The sequence below is a fragment of the Nannospalax galili genome, unplaced genomic scaffold (assembly GCF_000622305.1).
Source record: "Nannospalax galili isolate Female #2095 unplaced genomic scaffold, S.galili_v1.0 scaffold664, whole genome shotgun sequence".
NCBI classification, from domain to species: Eukaryota; Metazoa; Chordata; class Mammalia; order Rodentia; family Spalacidae; genus Nannospalax; species Nannospalax galili.
In genome coordinates this window covers 5,678,612-5,686,390 of record NW_008354274.1, presented here as the reverse complement: position 1 = coordinate 5,686,390, position 7,779 = coordinate 5,678,612, and the positions used below count along the sequence as shown (strand labels likewise).

Genomic DNA, 7,779 nt, shown 5'->3' with positions numbered 1-7,779 from the left:
TCTGATAACTTCATATACTCTTTCTTCTTTTTTAATGGGGGCATTTTTCACCCCTCTGAAGAGGTAACCTTAAAATCTTTTAACAATTAGATAAGAGCTCCAAAATAGTTTTGACATTTTTTTGCCTTTGGAACAGAGTATGTTGCTAAGAGGCCTAAGGAGATTTTGACTTTTAGCGAAGAAACTGGCTACTTTTCTTTGGGGTCTTTTTACACTAACTGCTGAGCAGTTCCTACCTCCTTTTGTTTTTTTCTTTTTGAAGCAGGGTCTCCCTGTAGCCCCAGCTGTCCTGGAACTCACTATGTAAACCAAGCTGGCCTTGAACTCACAGAGATCCACCTGCCTCTGCCTCCCGAGTGCTGGGATTACCAGCATGCACCACCATGCCCGGCTTTTGAGGTTTTTTTTGGTTTGGGGTTTTTTTGTTTGTTTGTTTTTGTATTTTGAATACCTAAAGTTCTTAATGCACATTATTATTTTCTTTAATTTTATCTTCAAAGTGTAACTTCATTGGAGAAAATAAATGAATGAATATGGATAATTATAACCTTCACTGTGAGTCTAATATCAGTTTGTCTTGGGATAAATTGCCCAAACAAATGAGTACCAAGGTAATAAATAAACATTCTACTGAGTTAAAGGTACATATGCATTTCCTACATCACTGTTTTTAAAGTACCAGGTAACAAATTGCTGACAAATTGAAGATAACAATAGTTATCTTCAGTAACTAGTGTTCCTGGTTTATCACTCATGTAAACTATTCATTTTATTAATGAGTATATTCTAAAGATTTAAAGAACAAGTAATGTTTCTTGTATCATTGAAATATTTCCTGATCAAAACAATGTGTCTGTTTTCAATTTTAACAGGATAAGAGAGGGCATGATGTTCACGTCTTTTAATAGAAATCATTGTTTCTTTTTTCAAAATGTCTACATTAAATACCACTGTCATTTGTTTATTGTGTATATCTGTCTCCAGAGTTCTCTCTGGGTCTCTTGAGCTATCAGGCAAACCATATAACATATCTTTATGTGTATTTATTATTATCATGGGGGGAGGGAGTGACTTACATAGAAATGAGCAACCAGTGCCTACCTCCATGCAGCTCAGCTGTGAGGCTCAGAGCCCACCCTATCAGATCACTCCCGTGGAATGCCCATAGTCACCACTAGCTTTCACCCATGCCTCAGGGTCCAGTGGTCTAGGCCCAGGTCCATAAGTGCCAGGCTATTCTGTCCTTGAATACGACCAGCTGCTGCATGTCCCCCATGCCAGCCACCATGCATTCCTGGTGGCTCCTGGGCAAGATGGCACCAAAACTCCCTCCTTTTGTGGCTAACTCTCCACAGTCAATTCTCTGCAGCAGGCCTCACCCTTTGGAGGAAACAGAACCCCTGAAAAACACAGTATCCATGTGTAGACTTATCTACTAGACATTGAAAAGGCACTAAAATTCTTACATATGTAAGAAAAGTTCATGTACCATTTGGTTTAAGTATCTTGGCACCCCGAGGAAAGGCACTTTTGTGACACTGCATAGCTTACAATGGGAGACACATTACCTGCCAGGGTTTAAAGTTCAGTTTTTCCTATCTACTGGCTGCATATCTACATGATATAGGAGCATCTCTTGGAGGAGGGAGCCACAGCATTGTATATATTGTAGCTTTCATCACTCATGGCCATATTAAAATTGTGCCACATTAACCACTCAAATGAGGTGTTGGATGACCAATCCTTCAGTGTCTTGAAGTTACTAGATCCAGTGAACAATTAAAACCTATCCACCCCAGTCTTGCCAGAGTAATTTCTTCAGATTATTCAGAAAGTCTCAATGTCAAGATAAAAATTTTAAAACCCAAAATCTCACCATTGTGATGTGAAAAAATGAATGTCCCAGGGAATGAGTCAAGGTTGAAATCTCTCTGATTTATGATATTAACCCATTGTGAGGTGGTGAATCAGATTCTCCTTATGCCTACATATTTCCACCATCTATAGCTTTCAATTAGAATTGAGTTCATATTATCATAAATGACATTTGATGATGAAGTAATGATTTGTTTATAATATATTTGATCTCTCCTCATGTATAACTGCATTCTTGGAGGAATCATGTTCACAAAGGCTAGGCAGACTCTTTTCTTTCATCTCTCCTCTCAAGTCTGAGAGAAACTGAATACCTTAGTCATCATCTGAGACAGCCAGTCTCACCCAGTTCCAGATGAAATGAACCATCAAGGAGACCATAGCAGGGGCCAGAGGCACCATATGATATACATAGAGAAACACTTCATGGTCACTCAGGATAGACCAGAATGGTCCAAAGGCAAACTACACAGAACACAGGAAGCATCATTAGAATGAGGACTGTCAGGAATCTCAAAGACCTGAAGTGTGTTAAGCACCAGCTGGAAGTGCAAGGAGGAAAATTTGTATATGCCAATGAATCAGATTTCAATTTCTGAAATATTCAAGAAAATTTCAAACATGGCAATGTTTTCTACATAACCACTTCTTCTTGCTTGATTCATCTTCTCTATTAATAACAATGGCTCAAAAATCATTGAGTATTTGGCCCATGATCTATATAGACTGGCACTAGCATAAACCCAATTAGTCCTCTCCTAGACATCTGAGTAAGGCACCAAATGAGACTGATTTTCATTTTCCCTTCATACCCAATCTCACCTGTGGATATTTTAAGAACATGAAGAGTATCCCTAGTCTGGCAGACAGTGACCATAATGGTCCTGTATGTATTGCTATAATTGATGCCTGATTTATGCAGGTGCAATTAGGAAAAATATCACCATATTTTGCAAAATAAGTGAGGGCATCATACAAATCAATATTATGAAAATTCTTGTCAGAAGAGGCATTAAATCTCAGAGACATGTTGGGTGAAAAATGGGTGTGCCGGTTGATCTCCTTGATGGCAAGAACCGAAGCCAGAAAAAATTGGTAATCTTGGACTGACAGACTGAAAAGATGACAGTGATCAACTGAAATAAGGCTAACAATATGATAAAATTTAAATATAATACAATGTATATTGCAAACTGAATAGTAGTTTTTGTCCAAAATTTTTATTTTGAAGTTACCGTTCCAAACTGGATGGCATGAGAACATGACATATTTGGGCAAAGGTAAGGATTTTAATATGAAGGCAGGTATCTCATAAATGAGATTTCTGACCTGTTCAATACCCAAAAAGATCAGATTTCATCTGTCAGCTGTATAACCAGAGCTCCACATGCCATTCACAGGTGAAAAAGTTGGCTGTTTCCAGACAGCAGACTTGCCAATGCCTTGACCATGAATTTTCCTTCTCCAGAAATAGAAAAAGAAAGTGTTTTCTATGCCAGCTACATTATAGTATTTCCTGTGTAGCAGTCTACACTGGCTGAGAACATGACTTAATGCATGGTGAATGCACTGGGAATTACTTATATCTTTAAAAACAACTCATAAATGGATTGACGTTACAGATGATACACATCCCATAACCATTCTCCCTCCTGTTTTCCTCTCCCTCACATCATACCACTATTTTTAAATTCATATATAGCCCCAAATGGTATAAGAGCAAAGGCTATAATTACAATTTATTTGTAATGAATTGAACTTCATTTCAATATAAATTGAACCTTTGATTACAATGACAAATTTTACCTTTATTTCATGAATTTGTAGCCATTATTTCCACCCTGGTTTTATTTGGTTTGGTTTATAAAGTAGTATATCTGTATAGCTTCTGCATTACCTTTAATTTGAGATTTCCATAGATTAACATTTTTTATTTCATACATCTCTTATCACAGGATATACTAAAAGCTGTAATGTTCCCATCAAATTTGGCATTTTAAAATATGTTTATCTCATTCAATCCCCTTGTTTGTGATTATGGACATTCTCTGATTTTCTCCTTCCTTTCTATTGACTGAGTCACCAGACCAAAATTGCTGCCTTTTAACTTGCATCTCAAAGGATGAAAATTTCACAGTTCTTTTATCTTTGATCTGTGGGAAGAAAACATACCCAAGAAATGCCATCATAATAAAGATGCAAATATATCTAGATACTCTACGCTAATGTGATATAACTTAAATCTCTCATACAAAGTACACTAAAAGAGAACCACAATTGAAATCTAATCAGTTACAATATTCTAAATTATTCCAAGATAAACTGGGGTCATAGAAAAATGGAAATATTCCTGAGTTAATTTTCAAGTCTTCTAGTTAGGGATTGCATATTATTCTTTAAGAAATTTGTCAAAAAGAAGATATACAGAATATGCCCTTTCTCCAACACACAGAAAAGTCAATAAAAGATATTCTTTCATTCATAGTGAAATAAAGAAAACATGAACAACATAAACAGAGAAGTTCAAATATTTAGCCACATGCTAAAGCATGCACTGGAGAAGAGATGGCCTTGTCAACGAATGGTGCTGCTAAACCTGGATAGCTTAATGTCAGATCAGAATCTCTGTGAATACCTGAGGAACTCAGAGGACAAGCACATCAGCAACCAGGCAAGGCAACATTTCCTGAGTATAATTTAAGAAACTAAAGAATCTAAGGCCATAGTTGAGATTTATGAGTATGTGAAATCAAAAGACTTCTGCACAGCAAGGAAACAGTCAATGGTGTGAAGAGACAGCCTTCGAATTGAGAATATTTTTGCCTGGAATTGTTGGAGAGGATTAGTATACAAAAATGTATAAGACTTTTCAAGTGAATAAAAAGAAATGAAGAGTTAAACTAATTTATAAGTAGAAAGTGATACAAATAGACACATCTTAAAAGTGGTTCAAATGGTCAATAACTTTGTGAAAATTATTCAGAATCATAGTTATCCAGGTAATGAAGATGAAAATATCAGTTATATACCATGGACTATTATTGACTAAAGAGTAATATTGAGTGCTAGTGAGGATGTATAGGAAAATGCACACACTGTAAATTAATTTTAGGAATGTCAATTGCTACGGTCACTGTAATTAATAAAGTTAAAGTGGAAATAAACTAAGTTGGAGCCAATCTTCTCGGGGGGAAAAACTCAAGGGAAAGAGAGTCACTATATGTAAGAGATCTCTGCATATTAACGGTTCTGGTAACATGGCTTTGCAGTCTACTGGAGCACCTTCCAATAGGAGGGTGGATAAAGAACTAGTCATGTGCCCAGTAGTCAGACCCCAAGGAAACACAGTACTGCACTTTAGTCAGAGTAGACTATAGAATGAAAAGATGACCTTAAAATGAAAAGCTCCTCTAGTCCATGATGAGGACAGCAGAGAAAAGACAGTTAATAGAGCATAGTAGAGTTTGGATATGAACATGTATGTGTACATACACATACTGACACATGTACATAAATGGCTCAACGAAATACATTAATGTAGAAATTTAATGTTTTAACAATAGAACAAAGGCAAAATTAGAAGCATATGAAAACATCAGTTGCATTAATGATTACATACCTTTGTCTCCTAGAAGGTGATAGAAATCCAGATTGTATGTGGAAATCAGTAGAATGATGTTTCTTCATGTTATTACACACATTTTCTTACTGGAAACATGTTCATATGAATTTGGAGCAAGGCTGACAGCATGCACAAGACCCATGCTGACTCAATCAGACAAATACTCAGCATAGAATGGGGGAAATGAGCATCGCATCCCAACCCTAGCCGGGGAACTATTGGCAAATGATTACTGTGGTGTGAAAGAGAGTGGATCTTTTTTAAGAGGGTGTCTCTAAATAGATTGACTAGACTCCAGTGGATGAACTTGAATGAAGGGACACACTGATAGAAATGATTGACTGGGTAAAAATTAACATATATGAGAGAACACCTGAAATCTGGTGGGGGGAATTATGGAGGGTGGGAGGAGGAGGGAGGGAGGGTGTCTAAATTTAATTAAGATGTATTCTATAAAATGTATAGAAACTTAATAAATATGAAAATTAAAAATATCTAGCTGCTCTTGATAACAAATCATTTTTTCCTTACACATGCACATGTTGCTGAAACTTGGTATGAAAAAGTAATTGCATAACTACATTTTATTTGCTATAAAATGCCATCATCTGGGACTGGAGAAATGGTTCAGCAGTTAAGAGCAATGACTGCTGTTGCAGAGGACCCTGGGTTCGACCTACAAGGTGGCTATGAACCGTCCTTAACTCTAGTTCCAGGGGAATCTGAAGCCCTCTTCTGACCTTTGCAGCATTGCATGACACGGGTGCACTCACATACATGCAGGCAATACACTCATACACACAAAGTAAAAATAATAAATAAAATAGAAAGAATGCCATTATCTCATAAATATCTTAGCAATATTGAAGTCAAACTCTAAACTACACCACAGTAGGGTAATCATCATAATTCTTGACCTTGATCAAAAAGTGTTACTAAAGAAATCATATATTGATAACATTCAAACTAAACATTATTGTTTAGTTTTGAGTTATATAGCCAAACATCTTTGTAGCCATCAGTGTCTACTTAGGACTTAATCCTTATGCCACTATTACTCAGCTTTCAAGTACAGTAGGAAAATACTTTAGAAACTAAACGTGGGCTAGAAAAGGTTTCTTTGGGGTGATGGTTTTGAAAGCAAGCACATTGATCAGTAGCTCCCTTGTTTTGGCAGCTGTGGAAGCACAGTGCATCAAAGTGGGAGCATGTATTGGAGCAAAGCATTCAATCCGTCAGAAGAGAAAAGAAAATTAATGGGGAAAATTTGGTTCACATAGTCCCCACTGACAATGATTTTGTCCTTAAAGGTCTACACAACTTTCCAATTGTACTAATCTAAACTATTACACAGGAAAAGCATTGCAAATGCAAACTGTACAGAGACAATATAAATGTAAACTGATTTCTGTCTTAACCACCAAGCAACTTCTTTATTGGTGAAAAACTAAGTGCTCCTTTTTCAGCCTTTCAGCAGCTCATCAGAGGAGCAGGCATGTGTGAAATCAGAGACCAAAAAGCTATCATAAAATAAACTTTTATTCAAGCCAGACAAGATGTAACTAAAAAAAATTTTCATGAAGAATACAGATTAGTAGTGTGGTGGCACAAGCCTTCAGTGTCAACATGCCAGAGGTGGAAACAGGAGATACCTGTGAGATGAAGGTCAGCCCGGTCTACATATCAAGTTCCAGAACTTTTTCTTTCTCAAAAGAAAGCCCAGACCAAATAAACTAAAGAATATATATTGACAGAATAAGACTCAAAGGAAAAGCTTTAGCAAACATCAAAGGGAATTTAGATGTCTCATGATAGATGAATCAGGTCAATCGGAAGAAAGCACCAGGACACAGATACAGTTCCAGTGGGATAGAGTTTATTAGCAGAGGAAAATCTCACAGGATAATTCCCTTCGGGATAGGGAAATTGTCAACCCACAAGTTGCGGGCTGGGGTCTTTATAGAGGTGGGGGTTCGGGGGATACAGAAGGTGGGAAGATATTTTTTAAAAGTTAGGCTGGAGAGCAGGCGCCCAGGGATTATCAGAACAGCTTCTGTTAAAACCACCCCCTTCTTTTCCTCAACCAGGATCTGGGCTAAAAGGTTTCTGTTTATCCTTTAAGATCATCAAAGAGGAAGTATGCTGTGCTGAAGCTACTCCTTGCAGTAATCTGGTCTCTGGTCAAAAGGTGGAGTCTGTTTATCTTGTCTTCAAAGACCAGGGTGCTCATTAACTCATGCCTTTGGCCAAAAGGTGTAAAAAAGTCTGCTCCTTTTGACTTC

The 7,779-nt window shown here is 37.0% G+C and overlaps 1 pseudogene; it reads right to left on the bottom strand.

Annotated features, from left to right (window-relative positions):
• Positions 1–2,752, bottom strand: part of LOC103748726 — a 23,424-nt pseudogene extending 20,672 nt beyond the window's left edge.
• Between the last annotated feature and the right edge of the window lie 5,027 nt (positions 2,753–7,779).